Raw genomic sequence first — 23,386 nt, 5'->3', positions numbered from 1 at the left:
ACGTTGGCTGCATTGCTAGCCATAGCATAGTATGTCGGAAAAAGTGCTAAAAGCCATAGTATAGTATGTCAAAAAAATAATTGCGTCATAGCATAGACGCTAAGACATAGTTGCAGGTTTCGTCTAATTGCTGGTACAGGAAAAAAAAGAAACACAAAGAATCTAAGTTGGTCTGGAGAATGTGGGCATCGATCCCACTACTCCTCTCACTGCTAATCGAAGCTCTACCATTTGAGCTAATTCCCTAAAATTGGAAGAGTAGCTCCTCATCCATTCCATGTCGGCTTTTCTATGCAAAAACCTAGCGCGCAGACCCGGCTCGGACCATTAATTAATTAAATTTGATCGTAGACCAGGTGGCCGAGTGGTTAAGGCGTATGGACTGCTAATCCATTGTGCTTTGCACGCGGGTTCGAAATCCTATCCCTCGTCGAACCAGGTTGTGTTCTACTGCAGTTGTGCTACTTGTCAACAACGTAACTGGCTGAATTAAAACAAGTCCCTTAAAAACAATGTTTTGAGGTTCTTCCTGAGATATGCACAGTTCATAATTTTTGTATAGTATGTTGAAAAAGGGCTGAAAAGCCTATAGTATAGTATGTTGAAAAAAGTGCTGAAAAGCCATAGTATAGTACGCTGGAAAAGTGCTGAAAAAGTCATAGCATATTATGTTGGAAAAAGTGATAAAAAGCCATAGTATAGTATAAAACCCATAGATAAAAACGCCATAGGCAGTATAGAAAAAGCCATAGTATTGCATGTTGAAAAAGTGCTAAAAAGCATTAAAACAAGTCCCTTTGGAACAATGTTATGAGGTTCTGAGATATGCACAGTTCATAATTTTGGTATAGTATGTTGAAAAAAGTGCGGAAAGCCATAGTATGTCAATTTTTTTAAATAAAAAAGCAATATAAATAGCAGTATGTCGAATAAAAGTGCTAATAAAGCCATAGTATAGTATGTCGAAAAGTGAAAAAAAGCCATAGTATAGTATGTCGAATAAAAGTACTAAAAAGCCATAGTATGCAATGTTGAAAATAATAAAAGTTATATAGTATAGTCGACAAAAGTACAGCAAAAAGCCATAGTATAGTATGTTTAAGAAAGTGCTGAAAAGCCATAGCATGAGTATGTGGAAAAAAATAAAACATAGTATAGTATGTTAAAAAAGGGGTAGAAAGATAGCAAGTATGTTGGAAGGAAAAGCCATAGTATAGAATGTTTAAAATTAGAGTTATAGAGAGTATAGTGGCATTGTTAAGATATTGGGGAGCCATTGTTTGACCATGCAGCAGGAAAGAACAAAAAAGAATGAATGAGAATTGAGAATACACTACCTCGATGTGCTTTAAAGTTTAACATTGGCTTAAATTGATAGTGGCTCCTCACTATTTCACGTTTTCTAAATTCAGTAGACCTCGCCTCGATTCATTCATTTAAATTAGATTGAAGACGCAGGTGGCCGCGCTCACGCATCAAATTTAATTAATTAATGGTCCGGAACGAGGTCTCGCCTTGGTGTTTGCATAGTAAAGCCGACATGGAATGGATGAGGAGCTACACTCTTCCAATTTTAGGGGAATTAGCTCAAATGGTAGAGTCGCTTAGTATGCGAGAGGTATGGGATTGATGCCCACATTCTCCAGAGCAACTTAGATTCTTTTGTGCTTCTTTTTTCCCTGTACCAGCAATTGGACAGAAACCCGTAACTATGTCTTAACGTCCCATGCTATGACTTAATTATTTTTCCGACATACTATACTATGGCTTTTAGCACTTTTTCCGACATACTATGCTATGGCTTTTTCAGCCCTTTTTCAACATACTATACTATGGGTTTTTTTGTTTTTTCCACATACTATGCTATGGCTTTTTCAGCACTTTCTTAAACATACTATACTATGGCTTTTTTTTTAGCACTTTTGTCGACATACCATACTATTGCGTTTTATCACTTTTTCGACATACCATACCATGGCTTTTTATTATTTTTTTCAACATTGTATACTATGGCTTTTAGCACTTTTTCAACATGCAATACTATGGTCTTTTTTCACAAACTATACTTGGCGTTTTATCTATGCGCGTTTTATACATATACTATGGCGTTTTTATCACTTTTCCAACATACTATGCTATGGATTTTTCAGCACTTTTTTCAACATACCATACTATGGCTTTTAGCACATTTGTCGATATACCATACCACATGGCTTTATTAGCACACTTTGTTGACATACTATACTCATGGCTTTTTTCAACCAATTATATTGCTTGTAATTTTTTCAACATACTACTGCTTTTTCAGCCCCTTTTTCAAGATGCAATACTATGGCATTTTTCACATACTATACTATGGCGTTTTATCTATGGCGTTTTATACTATACTATGGCTTTTTTATCACTTTTTTCAACATACTATACTATGGCTTTTTCAGCACTTTTTTCAACATACTATGCTATGGCTTTTTCACCACTTCTTTCAACATACTATACTATGGCTTTTTCACCACTTCTTTCAACATACTATACTATGGCTTTTTTAGCACTTTTGTCGACATACTATACTATGGCTTTTTTCTCACTTTTTTCGACATACTGTACTTTTGCTTTTTTATAAAAAAAATTTGACATACTATGGCTTTTCAGCACTTTTTTCAACATACTATACCAAAAATTATGAACTGTGCATATCTCACAACCTCATAACATTGTTCCAAAGGGACTTGTTTTAATGCAGCCAGTTACATTGTTGACAAGTAACCTCTGCAGTAGAACGCAACCTGGTTCGACGAGGATGGGATTCGAACCCACGCGTGCGCAAAAGCAGCAAATGGATTAGCAGTCCATCCCCTTAACCACTCGGCAACCTCGTCTTCAATCTAATTTAAATGAATGGTCCGAACGAGGTCTCGCCTTGGGTGTTTGCATAGAAAAGCCGACATGGAATGGATGAGGAGCTACACTGTTCCAATTTTAGGGGAATTAGCTCAAATGGTAGAGCGCTCGCTTAGCATGCGAGAGGTAGTGGGATCGATTTCCCCATTCTCCAGAGCAACTTAGATTCTTTTGTGTTTCTTTTTTTCCTGTACCAGCAATTAGACAGAAACCTGCAACTATGTCTTAACGTCCTATGCTATGACTTAATTATTTTTTTCGACATACTATACTATGGCTTTTTAGCACTTTTTCCGACATACTATGCTATGGCTTTTTCAGCACTTTTTTCAACATACTATACTATGGTTTTTTGTTTTTTTCCACATACTCATGCTATGGCTTTTCAGCACTTTTTTCAACATACTCATGCTATGGCTTTTTCAATTCACTTTCAACATACTATACTATGGCTTTTTTAGCACTTTGTCGACATACTATACTATGGCTTTTTTCTCACTTTTTTCGACATACTGTACTATTGCTTTTTATAAAAACAATTTGACATACTATGGCTTTTTCAGCACTTTTTTCAAACATACTATACCAAAAATTATGAACTGTGCATATCTTAGAACCTCATAACATTGTTCCAAAGGGACTTGTTTTAATGCAGCCAGTTACGTTGTTGACAAGTAACCTCTGCTGTAGAACGCAACCTGGTTCGGACGAGGATGGGATTCGAAACCACGCTGCGTAAAGCAGCAATGGATTAGCAGTCCATCGCCTTAACCACTCGGCCACCTTGCTCTTCAATCTAATTTAAATGAATGGTCCGAACGAGGTCTCGCCTTGTGTTTGTACAGAAAAAGCCGACATGGAATGGATGAGGAGCTACACTGTTCCAATTTTAGGGGAATTAGCTCAAATGAGCGCGCTTTACGCATGCGAGAGGTAGTGGGATCGATGCCCACATTCTCCAGAGCAACTTAGATTCTTCTGTGTTTCTTTTTTCCTATACCAGCAATTAGACAGAAACCCGCAACTATGTCTTAACGTCCTATGCTTTGACTTAATTATTTTTTCGACATACTCATACTATGGCTTTTTTCTAATTTTTTAAACATTCTATACTATGGCTTTTTAGCACTTTTGTCGACATACTACACCATACCATGGCTTTGTTTATATTTTTTTTTCAACATTGTACTATGGCTTTTAGCACCTTTTTTCAACATGCAATACTATGGCTTTTTTCACATACTATACTATGGCGTTTTATCTATGCGTTTTATACTATACTTATGGCTTTTTTACACTTTTTCCAACATAAAATGCTATGGTTTTTCTAGCACCTTTTTTCAACGTACTATACTATGGCTTTTTCAGCACTTTTTTCAACATACCATGCTATGTTTTTTCACCACTTCTTTCAACATAATATAATTATGGCTTTTTCAGCACTTTTTCAACATACTCATACTATGGCTTTTTTAGCACTTTTGTCGACATACAATACTATGGCTTTTTTTCACTACTCATACTATGGCGTTTTATCTATTGTGTTTTATACTATACTATGGCTTTTTTACTCTTTTTCCAACATACTCATGCTATGGCTTTTTCAGCACTCTCTTAAACATACTATGCTATGGTTTTTTCAGCCCTTTTTCAACATAATATACTATGGGTTTTTTTGTTTTTTTCCACATACTTATGCTATGGCTTTTTCAGCACTTTCTTAAAACATACTATACTATGGCTTTTTAGCACTTTTGTCGACATACTATACCTATTATGCTTTTTATCACTTTTTTCGACATACCATACCATGGCTTTTTATTATTTTTTCTAACATTGTATACCATGGCTTTTTAGCACTTTTTTCAACATGCAATACTATGGCTTTTTTTCACAAACTATACTATGTGCGTTTATCTATATGGGTTTTATAATTATACTATGGCTTTTTATCACTTTTTCCAACATACTATGCTATGGATTTTTCAGCACTTTTTTCAACATACACATACTATGGTTTTTTAGCACATTTTTGGACATACTATACTATGGCTTTATTAGCACTTTTGTTGACATACTATACCATGGCTTTTTTTTCAACTATCTAATTTTTTGTAATTTTTTCAACATACTACTGCTTTTCAGCCCTTTTTCAAGATGCAATACTATGGCATTTTTCACATAATATACCATATGGTTTATCTATGTGGTTTTATACTTATACTATGGCTTTTTATCACTTTTTTCAACATACCATACTCATGGCTTTTTCAGCACTTTTTTCAACATACTATGCTATGGCTTTTTCACCACTTCTTTCAACATACTATACTATGGCTTTTCACCCACTTCTTTCAACATACTCATACTATGGCTTTTTTAGCACTTTTGTTCGACATACTATACTATGGCTTTTTTCTCACTTTTTCACATACTGTACTATTGCTTTTTTATAAAAAACAATTTGACATACTATGGCCTTTTTCAGCACTTTTTTCAACATACTATACCAAAAATTATGAACTGTGCATATCTTAGAACCTCATAACATTGTTCCAACGGGACTTTGTTTTATATGCAGCCAGTTACGTTGTTGACAAGTAACCTCTGCATCAGAACGGAACCTGGTTCGGACGAGGATGGGATTCGAAACCACGCTGCAAAGCACAATGGATTAGCAGTCCATCGCTTTAACCACTGCGCCACCCTCGGTCTTCAATCTAATTTAAATGAATGGTCCGAACGAGGTCTCGCTTTGTGTTTGTATAGAAAAGCCGGACATGGAATGGATGAGGAGCTACACTGTTCCAATTTTTAGGGGAATTAGCTCAAATGGTAGAGCCGCTTTAGCATGCCCAGGTAGTGGATCGATGCCCACATTCTCCAGAGCAACTTAGATTCTTCTGTGTTTTTTTTTCCTATACCAGCAATTAGACAGAAACCTGCAACTATGTCTTAACGTCCTATGCTTTGACTTAATTATTTTTTCGACATACTCATACTATGGCCTTTTTTCTAATTTTTTAAACATTCTATACTATGGCTTTTTAAGCACTTCCCGACATACCATGCTGCTATTTTTCAGCTTTTTCTTAAACATACCATACTATGGCTTTTTTAAGCACTTTTGTCCGACATACTATACCATGGCTTTTTTATTATTTTTTTCAACATTGTATACTATGGCCTTTTAGCACTTTTTTCAACATGCAATACTATGCTTTTTTTCACATACCTATACTATGGTGGGTTTTATCTATGGCTTTTATACTATACACTTATGTTTTTTATCACTTTTTCCAACATAAAATGCTATGGTTCTTTTTCAGCACTTTTTCCAAGCGTACTATACTATGGCCTTTTTCCAGCACTTTTTTCAACATACTATGCTATGCGCTTTTTCACTTCACTTCTTCAACATACTATACTATGGCTTTTTTAGCACTTTTGTCGACATACTATACTTATGGCTTTTTTTTTTTCAACTCAATTATATTACTTTGTAATTTTTTCTCAACATACTATGGCTTTTTCAGCCCTTTTTCAACATGCAATACTCTGTTTCTTTTTTCACATACTATACTATGGCTTTATCTACATGCGTTTATAATTATACTTATGGCTTTTATCACTTTTTTCAACATAATATACCTGTGTTTTTCAGCATCTTTTTTCAACATACTATGCTATGGCCTTTTCAACCACTTCTTTCAACATACTATACTCATGGCTTTTTAGCACTTTTTGTGACATACTATGCTATGGCTTTTTCAGCCCTTTTTTCAACATACTATACTATGGGTTTTTTTTTTTTTTTCTCCACATACTTATGCTATGGCTTTTTCAACACTTTCTTAAACATACTATACTATGGCTTTTTTAAGCACTTTTGCTGATAACTATACTATTATGCGTTTATCACTTTTGTTGACATACTATACTATGGCTTTTTTTCAACCAATTTATTGCTTATAACTCTTTTTCAACATACTATGGCTTTTTCAGCCCTTTTTTAAACATGCAATACTATGGCTTTTTTTCACATACTCATACTATGGCATTTTATCTATGGCGTTTTATACAATACTATGGCTTTTTTAGCACTTTTTCAACATGCAATACTATGGCTTTTTTTCACATACTATACTATGTCGTTTTATCTATGGCGTTTTATACTATACTATGGGTTTTTTATCACTTTTTCAACATACTATACTATGGCTTTTTCAGCACTTTTTCAACATACTATGCTATGGCATTTTAACCACTCTCTTCAACATACCATACTCATGGTTTTTTTTAGCACCTTTGTCGACATACCATACTGGGCTTTATTAGCACTTTTGTTGATCGTACTACACCATGGCTTTTTTTTTCAACCAATTATATTGCTTGTAATTTTTTTCAACATACTATGGCTTTTTCAGCCCTTTTTTCAACATGCAATACTATGGCTTTTTTTTCACATACTCATACTTATGGCGGTTTATCTGATGGTTTATACTATACTATGGTTTTTTATCACTTTTTTCAACATAATATACTATGGCTTTTTCAGCACTTTTTTCAACATACTATGCTATGGCTTTTTTTCACCACTCTTTCAACATACTATACTATGGCTTTTTAGCACTTTTGTCGACATACCATACTATGGCTTTTTCTCACTTTTTCGACATACTGTACTATTGCTTTTTTATAAAAAACAATTTGACATACTATGGTTTTTCAGCAACTCTTTTTCAACATACTATACCAAAAATTATGAACTGTGCATATCTTAGAACCCTCATAACATTGTTCCAGTGGATTCTTGTTTTAATGCAGCCAGTTACGTTGTTGACAAGTAACCTCTGCAGTAGAACGCAACCTTGGTTCGACGAGGATGGATTCGAAACCACGCTGGGCGGTAAAGCACAATGGATTGCAGTCCATCGCTTTAACCACTCGGCCACCTCTGCCTCTCAATCTAATTTTAAATGAATGGTCCGGAACGAGGTCTCTTTGCGTTTTGTGGCTAGAAAAGCCGACATGGAATGGATGAGGAGCTACACTGTTCCAATTTTAGGGGAATTAGCTCAAATGGTAGAGCGCTCGCTTAGCATGCGAGAGGTAGTGGGATCGATGCCCACATTCTCCAGAGCAACTTAGATTCTTCTGTGTTTCTTTTTTTCCTATACCAGCAATTAGACAGAAACCTGCAACTATGTCTTAACGTCCTATGCTTTGACTTAATTATTTTTTTCGACATACTATACTATGGCTTTTTTCTAATTTTTTAAACATTCTATACTATGGCTTTTTAGCACTTTTTCCGACATACTATGCTATGGCTTTTTCAGCTCTTTCTTAAACATACTATACTATGGCTTTTTTAGCACTTTTGTCGACATACTATACCATGGCTTTTTTATTATTTTTTTCAACATTGTATACTATGGCTTTTTAGCACTTTTTTCAACATGCAATACTATGGCTTTTTTCACATACTATACTATGGCGGTTATCTATATGTTTTATACTATACTATGGCCTTTTTATCACTTTTTCCAACATAATATGCTATGGCTTTTCTAGCACTTTTTCAACGTGACTATACTATGGCTTTTTCAGCACTTTTTTTCAACATACCATGCTATGGCTTTTTCACCACACTCTTTCAACATACTATACTATGGCTTTTTCAGCACTCTTTTTTCAACATAATATACTATGGCTTTTTAGCACTTTGTCGACATACAATACTATGGCTTTTTTTCACATACTTATACATGGCGTTTTATCTATTGTGTTTTATACTATACTCATGGCCTTTTTATCACTTTTTCCAACATACTATGCTATGGTTTTTTCGCAACTTTTTTCAACATATTATACTATGGCTTTTTAGCACTTTTGTTGACATAATATACTATGGCTTTTTTTCAACCAATTATATTGCTTATAACTCTTTTCAACATACTATGGTTTTTCAGCCCTTTTTAAACATGCAATACTATGGCCTTTTTTACATACCATACTATGCGCGTTTTATCTAGAGCGTTTTATACAATACTCATGGCTTTTTTATCACGTTTTTCAACATAATTATACTATGGCTTTTTATCACTTTTCCAACATAGTATGCTATGGATTTTTCAGCATATTTTAAACATACTCATACTATAGCTTTTTCAGCACTTTTTCAACATAATATGCTATGGCTTTTTCAGCACTCTTTTTCAACATACCATACTCATGGTTTTTTTTGTTTTTTTCCGACATACACATGCTATGGTTTTTCAGCACTTTCTTAAACATACTATACTTATGGCTTTTTAGCACTCTTTTGTCGACATACTATACTCATTACGTTTTTATCACTTCTTTTTTTCGACATACTATACCATGGCTTTTTTATTACTATTTTTTTCAACATTGTATACTATGGCTTTTTAGCACTTTTTTCAACATGCAATACTATTGGCTTTTCCACATACTCATACCTATGCGTTTTATCTATGCATGCCTTATACCATAATTATGGCTTTTTTATCACTTTTTCCAACATACTCATGCTATGGCTTTTTCAGCACTTTTTCAACATACTATACCTATGGCTTTTTAGCAGATTTGTCGACATACCATACTATGGCTTTATTAGCACTTTTGTTGACATAATTATACTATGGCTTTTTTTTCAACCAATTATATTACTTTGTAATTTTTTTCAACATACCTATGGCTTTTTCAGCCCTTTTTTCAACATGCAATACTATGGCTTTTTTCACATACTCATACTATGCGCGTTTTATCTATGGCGCTTTTATACCTATACTCATGGCTTTTTATCACTTTTTTCAACATAATATACTATGGCTTTTCAGCACTTTTTTCAACATACTATGCTATGGCTTTTTCACCACTTCTTTCAACATACTATACTATGGCTTTTTTAGCACTTTTGTCGACATACTATACTATGGCTTTTTTTCTCACTTTTTTCGGACATACTGTACTATTGCTTTTTATGAAAAACATTTGGACACCTATGGCTTTTTCAGCACTTTTTTCAACATACTATACCAAAAATTATGAACTGTGCATATCTCAGAACCTCATAACATTGTTCCAAAGGGACTTGTTTTAATGCAGCCAGTTACGGTTGTTGACAAGTAACCTCTGCAGTAGAACGCAACCTGGTTCGACGAGGATGGGATTCGAACCCACGCGTGCAAAAAGCACAATGGATTAGCAGTCCATCGCTTTAAACCACTCGGGCCACCTCGTCTTAAATCTAATTTAAATGAATGGTCCGAACGAGGTCTCGCGGTGTTTGCATAAAAAGCCGACATGGAATGGATGAGGAGCTACACTGTTCCAATTTTAGGGGAATTAGCTCAAATGGTAGAGCGCTTAGCATGCGAGAGTAGTGGGATCGATGCCCACATTCTCCAGAGCAACTTAGATTCTTTTGTGTTTTTTTTTTCCTGTACCCAGCAATTAGACAGAAAACCTGCAACTATGTCTTAACGTCCTATGCTATGACTTAATTATTTTTTCGACATACTATACTATGGCTTTTAGTAAGCACTTTTTTCCTCGACATACTTATGCTATGGTTTTTCTTGCCCTTTTTACTATGCTATGGCTTTTTCAACACTTTCTAAACATAATTATACTATGGCTTTTTAGCACTTCTTTTGTCGACATACTATACTCATTGGTTTTTTATCACTTTTTGTTGACATACTATACTATGGCTTTTTTCAACCAATTATATTGCTTATAACTCTTTTCAACATACTTATGGCTTTTCAGCCCTTTTTAAACATGCAATACCATGGCTTTTTTCACATACTATACTATGGCATTTTATCTATGTATGCGTTTTATACAATACTATGGTTTTAGCACTTTTTTCAACATGCAATACTATGGCTTTTTCACATACTATACTATGGCGTTTTATCTATGCGTTTTATACTATACTATGGCTTTTTTATCACTTTTTCAACATAATATACTATGGCTTTTTCAGCACTTTTTTCAACATACTATGCTATGGCATTTTCACCACTTCTTTCAACATACTATACTATGGCTTTTTAGCACTTTTGTCGACATACTATACTATGGCCTTTATTAGCACTTTGTTGACGTACTATACTATGGCTTTTTTTTCAACTAATTATATTGCTTGTAATTTTTTTCAACATACTATGGCTTTTTCAGCCCTTTTTTCGACATACAATACTATGGTTTTTTCTCTAATTTTTCACATACTATACTATGGTTTTTTATAAAAAATTACATACTATGGCTTTTTCACCACTTTTCAACATACCATACTATGGCTTTTTTAGCACTTTTGTGGACATAATATATTATGGCTTTTTCTCACTTTTTTCGGACATACTGTACTATTGCTTTTTTATAAAAAAATTTGACATACTATGGCTTTTTCAGCACTTTTTTCAACATACTATACCAAAATTATGAACTGTGCATATCTCTGGAACCTCATAACATTGTTTCAAAGCGGGACTTGTTTTAATGCAGCCAGTTACGTTGTTGACAAGTAACCTCTGCAGTAGAACGCAACCTGGTTCGGACGAGGATGGGATTCGAACCCACGCTAAAAGCACAATGGATTAGCAGTCCATCGCCTTAACCACTCGGCCACCCTGTCTTCAATCTAATTTAAATGAATGGTCCGGAACGAGGTCTCGCCTTTGGGTTTGCTATAGAAAAGCCGACATGGAATGGATGAGGAGCTACACTGTTCCAATTTTAGGGGAATTAGCTCAAATGGTAGAGCGCTTGCTTAGCATGCGAAAGGTAGTGGGATCGATGCCCACATTCTCCAGAGCAACTTAGATTCTTTTGTGTTTCTTTTTTCCTGTACCAGCAATTAGACAGAAACCTGTAACTATGTCTTAACGTCCTATGCTATGACTTAATTATTTTTTTCACCATACTATACATATGGCTTTTTAGCACTTTTCCGACATACTATGCTATGCCTTTTTCAGCCCTTTTTCAACATACTATACTATGGTTTTTTTTTTTTTTTCCACATACTCATGCTATGGCTTTTTCAACACTTTCTTAAACATACTATACTATGGCTTTTTAGCACTTTTGTCGCACATACTATACTATTAGTGCGTTTTATCACTTTTTCGACATACTATACCATGGCTTTTTTTCCATTATATTGTTAATTTTTCAACATTGTATCTATGGCTTTTAGCCCCTTTTCAACATGCAATACTATGGCTTTTTCACATACTATACTATGGCGTTTTATCTATGGCGTTTTATACAATTCTATGGCTTTTTTAGCACTTTTTCAACGTGCAATACTATGGCTTTTAATACATACTTTTATCATGTATGGTTTTATAACATACTATGGCTTTTTTTATCACTTTTTCAACATACTATACTATGGCTTTTTCAGCACTTTTTCAACATACTATACTATGGTTTTCACACTAATTTTCAACATACATATACTATGGCTTTTTAGCACTTTTCCGACATACTATACTATGGCTTTTTAGCACTTTTGTTGACGTACTATACTATGGCTTTTTTTCCGTTTTCACTTTTGTCGACATACTATACTATGGCTTTTTTCCTCACTTTTTCACACACTGTACTATTGCTTTTTTATGAAAAACATTTGACATACTATGGCTTTTTCAGCACTTTTTTCAACATACTATACCAAAAATTATGAACTGTGCATATCTCAGAACCTCATAACATTGTTCCAAAGGGACTTGTTTTAATGCAGCCAGTTACGTTGTTGACAAGTAACCTCTGCAGTAGAACGCAACCTGGTTCGACGAGGATGGGATTCGAACCCACGCGTGCAAAGCACAATGGATTAGCAGTCCATCGCCTTAACCACTCGGCCACCTCGTCTTCAATCTAATTTAAATGAATGGTCCGAACGAGGTCTCGCCTTGGGTGTTTGCATAGAAAAGCCGACATGGAATGGATGAGGAGCTACACTGTTCCAATTTTAGGGGAATTAGCTCAAATGGTAGAGCGCTTGCTTAGCATGCGAGAGGTAGTGGGATCGATGCCCACATTCTCCAGAGCAACTTAGATTCTTTTGTGTTTCTTTTTTCCCGTACCTGCCAATTAGACAGAAACCTGCAACTATGTCTTAACGTCCTATGCTATGAGAGAGAGAGAGACTTAATTATTTTTTTCGACATACTATACCATGGCTTTTTAGCACTTTTTTCCGCACATTTTTTTTTTTCATACTATGCTATGGCTTTTTTTCAGCACTTTCTTAAACATACTATACTATGGCTTTTTAGCACTTTTGTCGACATACTATACTATTGCGTTTTATCACTTTTTTCGCATAATTATACCATGGCTTTTTTATTATTTTTTCAACATTGTATACTATGGCTTTTTAGCACTTTTTTCAACATGCAATACTATGGCTTTTTTCACATACTATACTATGGCTTTTTATCTATGCCGTTTTATACTATACTATGGCTTTTTATCACTTTTTCCAACATACTATGCTATGGCTTTTTCAGCACTTTTTCAACATACTATACTATGGCTTTTTAGCACATTTGTCGACATACTATACTATGGCTTTATTAGCACTTTTTGACATACTGTACTATGGCTTTTTTCAACTAATTACAGTGCCTTGCGAAAGTATTCGGCCCCTTGAACGTTTCGACCTTTTGCCACATTTCAGGCCTCAAACATAAAGATATAAAACTGTAATTTTTGTGAAGAATCAACAACAAGTGGGTCCCAATTATGAAGTGGAACGAAATTCATTGGCTATTTCAAACTTTTTTAACAAATAAAAACTGAAAAAGTGGGCGTGCAAAATTATTCAGCCCCTTTACTTTCGCGCAGCAAACTCTCTCCAGAAGTTCAGTGAGGATCTCTGAATGATCCAATGTTGACCTAAATGACTAATGATGATAAATAGAATCCAGCTGTGTGTAATCAAGTCTCCCGATAAATGCACCTGCTCTGCGATAGCCTCAGAGGTCCGTTAAAGCGCAGAGAGCATCATGAAGAACAAGGAACACACCAGGCAGGTCCGAGATATCGCTGTGAGAAGTTTAAAGCCGGATTTGGATACAAAAAGATTTCCCAAGCTTTAAACATCCCAAGGAGCACTGTGCAAGCGATAATATTGAAATGGAAGGAGTATCAGACCACTACAAATCTACGAAGACCCGGCCGTCCCTCTAAACTTTCAGCTCATACAATGAGAAGACTGATCAGAGATGCAGCCAAGAGGCCCATGATCACTCTGGATGAACTGCAGAGATCTACAGCTGAGGTGGGAGACTCTGTCCATAGGACAACAATCCGTCGTTATACTGCACAAATCTGGCCTTTATAGAAGAGTGGCAAGAAGAAAGCCATTTCTTAAAGATATCCATAAAAAGGTCGTTTAAAGTTTGCCAAAAGCCACCTGGGAGACACACCAAACATGTGGAAGAAGGTGCTGTGGTCAGATGAAACCAAAATCGAACTTTTTGGCAACAATGCAAAACGTTATGTTTGGCGTAAAAGCAACACAGCTCATCACCCTGAACACACCATCCCCACTGTCAAACATGGTGGTGGCAGCATCATGGTTTGGGCCTCGCTTTTCTTCAGCAGGGACAGGGAAGATGGTTAAAATTGATGGGAAGATGGATGGAGCCAAATACAGGACCATTCTGGAAGAAAACCTGATGGAGTCTGCAAAAGACCTGAGACTGGGACGGAGATTTGTCTTCCAACAAGACAATGATCCAAAACATAAAGCAAAATCTACAATGGAATGGTTCACAAATAAACATATCCAGGTGTTAGAATGGCCAAGTCAAAGTCCAGACCTGAATCCAATCGAGAATCTGTGGAAAGAACTGAAAACTGCTGTTCACAAACGCTCTCCATTCAACCTCACTGAGCTCGAGCTGTTTTACAAGGAGGAATGGGCAAAAATGTCAGTCTCGATGTGCAAAACTGATAGAGACATACCCCAAAGCGACTTACAGCTGTAATCGCAGCAAAAGGTGGCGCTACAAAGTATTAACTTAAGGGGCTGAATAATTTTGCGCCGCCAATATTTCAGTTTTTTATTTGTTTAAAAAGGTTTGAAATATCTAATAAATTTCGTTCAATTCATGATTGTGTCCCACTTGTTGTTGATTCTTCACAAAAAATTACAGTTTTATATCTTTATGTTTGAGGCCTGAAATGTGGCAAAAGGTCAAAAAGTTCAAGGGGCCAAATACTTTCGCAAAGGCACTGTATATTGCTTGTAATTTTTTCAAAATACTATGGCTTTTTCAGCCCTTTTTCAACATGCAATACTATGGCTTTTTCACATACTATACTATGGCGTTTTATCTATGGCGTTTTATACTATACTATGGCTTTTTTATCACTTTTTTCAACATACTATACTATGGCTTTTTCACCACTTCTTTCAACATACTATACTATGGCTTTTTAGCACTTTTGGCGACATACTATACTATGGCTTTATTAGCACTTTTGTTGCGCGTTACTATACTATGGCTTTTTTTCAACTAATTATATTGCTTATAACTCTTTTCAACATACTATGGCTTTTTCAGCCCTTTTTAAACATGCAATACTATGGCTTTTTCACATACTATACTATGGCGTTTTATCTATGGCGTTTTATACTATACTATAGCTTTTTTAAACATTTTTTTCAACATAATATACTATGGCTTTTTCAGCACTTTTTCAACATACTATGCTATGGCTTTTCACCACTTCTTTCAACATACTATACTATGGCTTTTTGCACTTTTGTGGACATACTATGCACTTTTTTTCTCACTTTTTCGACATACTGTACTATTGCTTTTTTATAAAAACAATTTGACATACTATGGCTTTTTCAGCACTTTTTCAACATACTATACCAAAATTATGAACTGTGCATATCTCAGAACCTCGTAACATTGTTCCAAAGGGACTTGTTTTAATGCAGCCAGTTACGTTGTTGACAAGTAACCTCTGCAGTAGAACGCAACCTGGTTCGACGAAGATGGGATTCGAACCACGCATGCAAAGCACAATGGATTAGCAGTCCATCGCCTTAACCACTCGGCCACCTGGGCTTCATCTAATTTAAATGAATGGTCCGGAACGAGGTCTCACCTTGGGTGTTGCATAGAAAAGCCGACATGGAATGGATGAGGAGCTACACTGTTCAAATTTTAGGGGAATTAGCTCAAATGGTAGAGTGCTGGCTTAGCATGCGAGAGGTCGTGGGATCGATGCCCACATTCTCCAGAGCAACTTAGATTCTTTTGTGTTTCTTTTTTTCCTGTACCAGCAATTAGACAGAAACCTGCAACTATGTCTTAGATCCTATGCTATGACTTAATTATTTTTTCGACATACTTACTACCAATGGCTTTTTAGCACTTTTCCCGAACATACTATGCTATGGCTTTTTCAGCCCTTTTTTCAACATACTATACTATGGGTTTTTTGGTTTTTTCCACATACTATGCTATGGCTTTTCAACACTTTCTTAAACATACTATACTATGGCTTTTTAGCACTTTTGTCGACATACTATACTATTGCGTTTTATCACTTTTGTTGACATACTATACTATGGCTTTTTTTTCAACTAATTATATTGCTTATAACTCTTTTCAACATACTATGGCTTTTTCAGCCCTTTTTAAACATGCAATACTATGGCTTTTTTCACATACTATACTATGGCATTTTATATATGCGTTTTACTACAATACTATGGCTTTTAGCACTTTTTTCAACATGCAATACTATGGCTTTTTCACATACACTATACTATGGCGTTTTTATCTATGGTTTTTTATACTATACTATGGCTTTTTTATCCACTTTTTCAACATACTATACTATGGCTTTTTCAGCACTTTTTCAACATGCAATACATGGCTTTTTCACACATACTATACTAGTTTTTATCTATGGCGTTTTATACAATATACTATGGCTTTTTTATCACGTTTTTCAACATACTATACTATGGCTTTTTTATCACTTTTTCCAACATAGTATGCTATGGCTTTTTCAGCATATTTTTAAACATACTATACTATAGCTTTTTCAGCACTTTTTTCAACATACTATGCTATGGCTTTTTCAGCACTTTTTTCAACATACTATACTATGGTTTTTTTTGTTTTTTTCCACATACTATGCTATGGCTTTTTCAGCACTTTCTTAAACATACTATACTATGGCTTTTTTAGCACTTTTGTCGACATACTATACTATTGCGTTTTATCACTTTTTTCGACATACTATACCATGGCTTTTTATTTTTTTCAACATTGTATACTATGGCTTTTTAGCACTTTTTTCAACATGCAATACTATGGCTTTTTTCACATACTATACTATGGCGTTTTATCTATGGCGTTTTATACTATACTATGGCTTTTTTATCACTTTTTCCAACATACTATGCTATGGCTTTTTCAGCACTTTTTTCAACATACTATACTATGGCTTTTTTAGCACATTTGTCGACATACTATACTATGGCTTTATTAGCACTTTTGTTGACATACTATACTATGGCTTTTTTTTTCAACTAATTATATTACTTGTAATTTTTTTCAACATACTATGGCTTTTTCAGCCCTTTTTTCAACATGCAATACTATGGCTTTTTTCACATACTATACTATGGCGTTTTATCTATGGCGTTTTATACTATACTATGGCTTTTTTATCACTCTTTTCAACATAATATACTATGGCTTTTTCAGCACTTTTTTCAACATACTATGCTATGGCTTTTTCACCACTTCTTTCAACATACTATACTATGGCTTTTTTAGCACTTTTGTCGACATACTATACTATGGCTTTTTTCTCACTTTTTTCGACATACTGTACTATTGCTTTTTTATGAAAAACATTTGACATACTATGGCTTTTTCAGCACTTTTTTCAACATACTATACCAAAAATTATGAACTGTGCATATCTCAGAACCTCATAACATTGTTCCAAAGGGACTTGTTTTAATGCAGCCAGTTACGTTGTTGACAAGTAACCTCTGCAGTAGAACGCAACCTGGTTCGACGAGGATGGGATTCGAACCCACGCGTGCAAAGCACAATGGATTAGCAGTCCATCGCCTTAACCACTCGGCCACCTCGTCTTCAACTAATTTAAAATGAATGGTCCCGAACGAGGTCTTTTCCGGTGTTTGCATAGAAAGCCGACATGGAATGGATGAGGAGCTACACTGTTCCAATTTTAGGGGAATTAGCTCAAATGGTAGAGCGCGCTTGGCTGCAAAAGGTAGTGGGATCGATGCCCACATTCTCCAGAGCAACTTAGATTCTTTTGTGTTTCTTTTCCTGTACCAGCAATTAGACAGAAACCTGCAACTATGTCTTAAATCCCCATGCTATGACTTAATTATTTTTTTCGACATACTATACTATGGCTTTTTAGCACTTTTTCCGACATACTATGCTATGGCTTTTTCAGCCCTTTTTTCAACATACTATACTATGGGTTTTTTTTGTTTTTTTTCCACATACTATGCTATGGCTTTTTCAACACTTTCTTAAACATACTATACTATGGCTTTTTTAGCACTTTTGTCGACATACTATACTATTGCGTTTTATCACTTTTGTTGACATACTATACTATGGCTTTTTTTTCAACTAATTATATTGCTTATAACTCTTTTCAACATACTATGGCTTTTTCAGCCCTTTTTTAAACATGCAATACTATGGCTTTTTTCACATACTATACTATGGCATTTTATCTATGGCGTTTTATACAATACTATGGCTTTTTAGCACCTTTTTCAACATGCAATACTATGGACTTTTTCACATACACTATACTATGGCGTTTATCTATGGCGTTTTATACTATACTAATGGCTTTTTTATCACTTTTTTCAACATACTATACTATGGCTTTTTCAAGCACTTTTTCAACATACTATGCTATGGCATTTTCACCACTAACTTTCAACATACATACTATGGCCCTTTTAGCACTTTTGTCGATATACTATACTATGGCTTTATTAGCGCACTTTTGTTGCGCGCTATACTATGGGCTTTTTTCAACTAATTATATTGCTTGTAATTTTTTTCAACATACTATGGCTTTTTCAGCCCTTTTTTCAACATGCAATACTATGGCTTTTTCACATACTATACTATGGCGTTTATCTATGGCGTGTTTTATACTCATACTATATGGCTTTTTATCACTTTTTCAACATAATATACTATGGCTTTTTCAGCACCTTTTTTTCAACATACTATGCTATGGCTTTTTCACCCACTTCTTTCAACATACTATACTATGGCTTTTTTAGCACTTTTGTCGACATACTATACTATGGCTTTTCTCACTTTTTCGACATACTGTACTATTGCTTTTTATAAAAAACAATTTGACATACTCATGGTTTTTCAGCACTTTTTCAACATACTATACCAAAATTATGAACTGTGCATATCTTAGAACCTCATAACATTGTTCCAACCCGCGGGGGGACTTGTTTAATGCAGCCAGTTACGTTGTTGAAGAATAACCTCTGCAGTAGAACGCAACCTGGTTCCGACGGGGATGGGATTCAAACCACGCCGCAAAGCACAATGGATTAGCAGTCCATCGTATATAACCACTCGGCCACCTCGTCTTCAATCTAATTTAAATGAATGGTCCGAACGAGGTCTCCGACAGGTGTTTGCGCAGAAAATTCGACTTATGGAATGGATGAGGCGCTACCTGTTCCAATTTTAGGGAATTAGCTCAAATGAGTAGAGCCTTCGCTTAGCATGCGGAGAGGTAGTGGGATCGATGCCCACATTCTCCAGAACAACTTAGATTCTTCTGTGTTTCTTTTTTTCCTATACCAGCAATTAGACAGGAACCCCGCTGCAAACTATGTCTTAACGTCCCATGTCTTTGACTTTAATTATTTTTTCGACACATACAACATACTAAACCGTGGCTTTTTTCTAATTTTTAAACATTCTATACTTATGGCTTTTTTAGCACTTTTCCCGACATACTATGCTATGGCTTTTCAGCTCTTTCTTAAACATACATATACTCATGGCTTTTTAGCACTTTTGTTCGAACATACTATACCACTGGCTTTTTATTATTTTTTTCAACATTGTAACTACACTATGGCTTTTAGCACTTGCCCTTTTTCAACATGCACAATACTATGGTTTTTCACATACCTAATACTATGGCGCTTTTATCTTATGCGGCGTTTTATACTCATACTATGGCTTTTTATCACTTTTTCCAACAAAAGATAATGCTATGGCTTTTTTTTTTCAACTTTTTCAACGCGTGACTATACTATGGCTTTTTTCAGCACCCCTTTTTTTCAACATACTATGCTATGGCTTTTCACCACTTCTTTCAACATACTATACTATGGCTTTTTTCAGCACTTTTTTCAACATACTATACTCATGGCTTTTTTAGCACTTTGTCTACATACTATACCATGGCTTTTTATTATTTTTTCAACATTGTATACTATTTTTGTTTTAGCACTTTTTCAACATGCACATCACTATGGTTTTTCACATACTATACTATGGTACGTTTTATCTATGGCGTTTTATACTATACTATGTTTTTTTATCACTTTTTCCAACATAATATGCTATGAAGTTTTTTCAGCACTTTTCAACGTGCTAATACTCATGGCTTTTTTCAGCACTTTTTTCAACATACTATGCTATGGCTTTTTCACTCACTTCTTTCAACATATTTATACTTTTTTATACTATGGCTTTTTCAGCACCCTTTTTTCAACATACTATACTCATGGCCTTTTTAGCACTTTTATGGAGCATACAATACTATTGGCTTTTTTTCACATACTCATACTATGGCGTTTATCCATTGTGTTTTTATACTATACTCATGGCTTTTTTATCACTTTTCCAACGCTATAATGCTATGGCTTTTTTCAGTACTTTATCCGACTTATACTCATACTATGGGTTTTTTGTTTTTTTCCACATACTCATGCTATGGCTTTTTTCAGCACTTTCTTAAACATACCTATACTATGGGCTTTTTAGTACTTTTGTCGACATACTATACTATTACGCTTTTTATCACCTTTTGTTTCGACATACTCATACTCATGAGCTTTTTTTTCAATCGTAATTGCTTATAACTCTTTTCAACATACTCAGGGCTTTTTCAGTCCTTTTTTAAACATGCACAATACTCATGGCTTTTTCACATATACTATACTATGGCATTTTATCTATGGTTTTATACAATACTATGGTAACTTTTTATCATTTTTCAACATACTATACCCTCATGGCTTTTTATCACTTTTCCAACATAGTATGCTTATGGCTTTTTCAGCACTTTTTAAACATACCTCATACCTTATAGCTTTTCAGCACTTTTTTCAACAAATAATGCTATGCTTTCATGTTTTTCAGCACCCTTTTCAACAAATACTATACTCATGGTTTTTAGCACTTTTGTCCGACATACTATACTCATGGCTTTTTCACTTTTTCGACATACTTATACTATGGCTTTATACACTTTTGTTGACATACTGTACTATTGCTTTTTTATTAAAAAAAATTGACATAATATGGCTTTTTCAGCACTTTTTTTCAACATACCATATACTCATAGGTTTTTGTTTTTTTCCACTTTTGTTGACATACTATCCTTTGGCTTTTTTTTCAACTCAATTATATTGTTTATAACCTCTTTTCAACATACTATGGCTTTTCAGCCCTTTTTTAAACATGCAATACCATGGCTTTTTCACATACCTATACTCATGGCATTTTATCTAGTGAGTTTTATCCCACAATACTATGGTTAGCACTCTTTTTTCAACATGCAATACTATGGCTTTTTTCACATACCATACTATGCAGCGTTTTATCTATGGCGTTTATACTATACTATGGCTTTTTATCACTTTAACATCATACGTAATGGCCCGTTTTCTAGCATCTTTTTTTCAACATACTATGCATGGCATTTTCAACTAACTTCTTTTCAACATACCATACTATGGCTTTTTAAAAACATACTGGTATGGAGTCCCTTTTGTGACCTTATACTATGGTTTTTTCTCTAATCCAATTATATTGTTTGTAATTTTTTTCAACATACTATGGCTTTTTCTAGTCCTTTTTTCAACATGCAATACCATGAGCTTTTCAGACACTTATACCATATGCTTTTTATCTATGGCGCTTATACTTATAAATACTCATGGTTTTTTATCACTTTTTTTTTCAACATAAATATACCTTATGGTTTTCCAGCACTTTTTTTCAACATACCATGCCATGGTTTTTTCTCACTTCTTCAACATACCATACTCATGGTTTAAAGACCCTTTGCCATACCAAATTATGGCTTTTTTCTCACTTTTTTCGACATACTGTACTATTGCTTTTTATAAAAAAACAATTGACATACCTCATGGTTTTCTGAATCTCTTTTTTCAACATACTATACCAAAAAAATTATGAACTGTGTATATCTTAGAACCCTCATAACATTGTAAACCCAAAGGGACTTGTCTTAATTGTAGCCAGTTACGTGCTGTTGAAGAGTAACCCCTGCAGGAAACGTAATCCTGGTTCGTGACGTGGGATGGGATACTTAAAACCACGCGTAAAGCATACATGCCTTACTAGTCCATCCCTCTTTAACCACCTCGGCCACCCTCGCCTTCAATCTAATTCTAAATGAATGGTCCCCGGAACGGTCTCTCAGCTTAAGTGCGCTTGTATAGAAAATCCTGGACATGGAATGGATGAGGAGCCAGCACTGTTCCAATTTAGGGAATTAGCTCAAATGGTAGAGCTACAGCTTAAGTACGCGAAAGATAGTGGATCGGTGCCCACATTTCCCTCCAGAGTAACTTGATTCTTCTGTGTTTCTTTTTTTTCCTATACCAGCAATTGTGGTGGTCAAAAACCGCAACCATGTCTTAAAGCCTTCCATGCTTTATCTCTAATTATTTTTTCACATACTCATACTCATGGCTTTTTCTAATTTTTTAAACATTCTATAATTATGGCTTTTTAGCACTTCTTTCCGGACATACTCATCTATGGCTTTTTCAGTTAGCCTTTTCTTAAACATACCCATACTATGGCTTTTTTGTTAGCACTTTTGCGCTCATACTCATACCACCATGGCTTTTTATTATTTTTCAACATTGTATACTCATGGTCTTTTAGCACTTTTTTTCAACATGCAATACTCATGGCTTCTTTTTTTCACATACTCACTATGTTTTACCTATGACATGCTTTATAATTATACCATTCCATGGCTTTTTTATCACTTTTCCAAACATAATATGCTATATGGCTTTTTCATAGGCCCTCTTTTTTCAACTGTGCACTATACTTATGGTTTTTCTCTTAGCACTTTTTTTCAACATACT

At 34.8% G+C, this 23,386-nt stretch overlaps 8 non-coding genes across 8 annotated transcripts; 2 read left to right on the top strand and 6 right to left on the bottom strand.

Moving 5' to 3' along the window:
• Positions 1-2,789: 2,789 nt before the first annotated feature.
• Positions 2,790-2,876, bottom strand: trnas-gcu. Its single transcript has one exon. It is a non-coding gene; the product is annotated as a tRNA-Ser (tRNA).
• Positions 2,877-3,603: 727 nt separating this feature from the next.
• trnas-gcu lies at positions 3,604-3,687 on the bottom strand. Its single transcript has one exon. It is a non-coding gene; the product is annotated as a tRNA-Ser (tRNA).
• A 4,278-nt stretch (positions 3,688-7,965) lies between these two features.
• trnaa-agc lies at positions 7,966-8,038 on the top strand. The gene has a single exon. It is a non-coding gene; the product is annotated as a tRNA-Ala (tRNA).
• A 2,044-nt stretch (positions 8,039-10,082) lies between these two features.
• Positions 10,083-10,168, bottom strand: trnas-gcu. Its single transcript has one exon. It is a non-coding gene; the product is annotated as a tRNA-Ser (tRNA).
• A 1,321-nt stretch (positions 10,169-11,489) lies between these two features.
• Positions 11,490-11,569, bottom strand: trnas-gcu. The gene has a single exon. It is a non-coding gene; the product is annotated as a tRNA-Ser (tRNA).
• A 1,162-nt stretch (positions 11,570-12,731) lies between these two features.
• trnas-gcu lies at positions 12,732-12,813 on the bottom strand. The gene has a single exon. It is a non-coding gene; the product is annotated as a tRNA-Ser (tRNA).
• Positions 12,814-16,136: 3,323 nt separating this feature from the next.
• On the top strand, positions 16,137-16,209 carry trnaa-agc. Its single transcript has one exon. It is a non-coding gene; the product is annotated as a tRNA-Ala (tRNA).
• A 1,797-nt stretch (positions 16,210-18,006) lies between these two features.
• Positions 18,007-18,088, bottom strand: trnas-gcu. Its single transcript has one exon. It is a non-coding gene; the product is annotated as a tRNA-Ser (tRNA).
• Between the last annotated feature and the right edge of the window lie 5,298 nt (positions 18,089-23,386).

This window comes from Perca fluviatilis, chromosome 22 (assembly GCF_010015445.1).
Source record: "Perca fluviatilis chromosome 22, GENO_Pfluv_1.0, whole genome shotgun sequence".
In the NCBI taxonomy this organism is placed as follows: Eukaryota; Metazoa; Chordata; class Actinopteri; order Perciformes; family Percidae; genus Perca; species Perca fluviatilis.
This window is presented reverse-complemented; position numbering and strand designations above follow the sequence as displayed.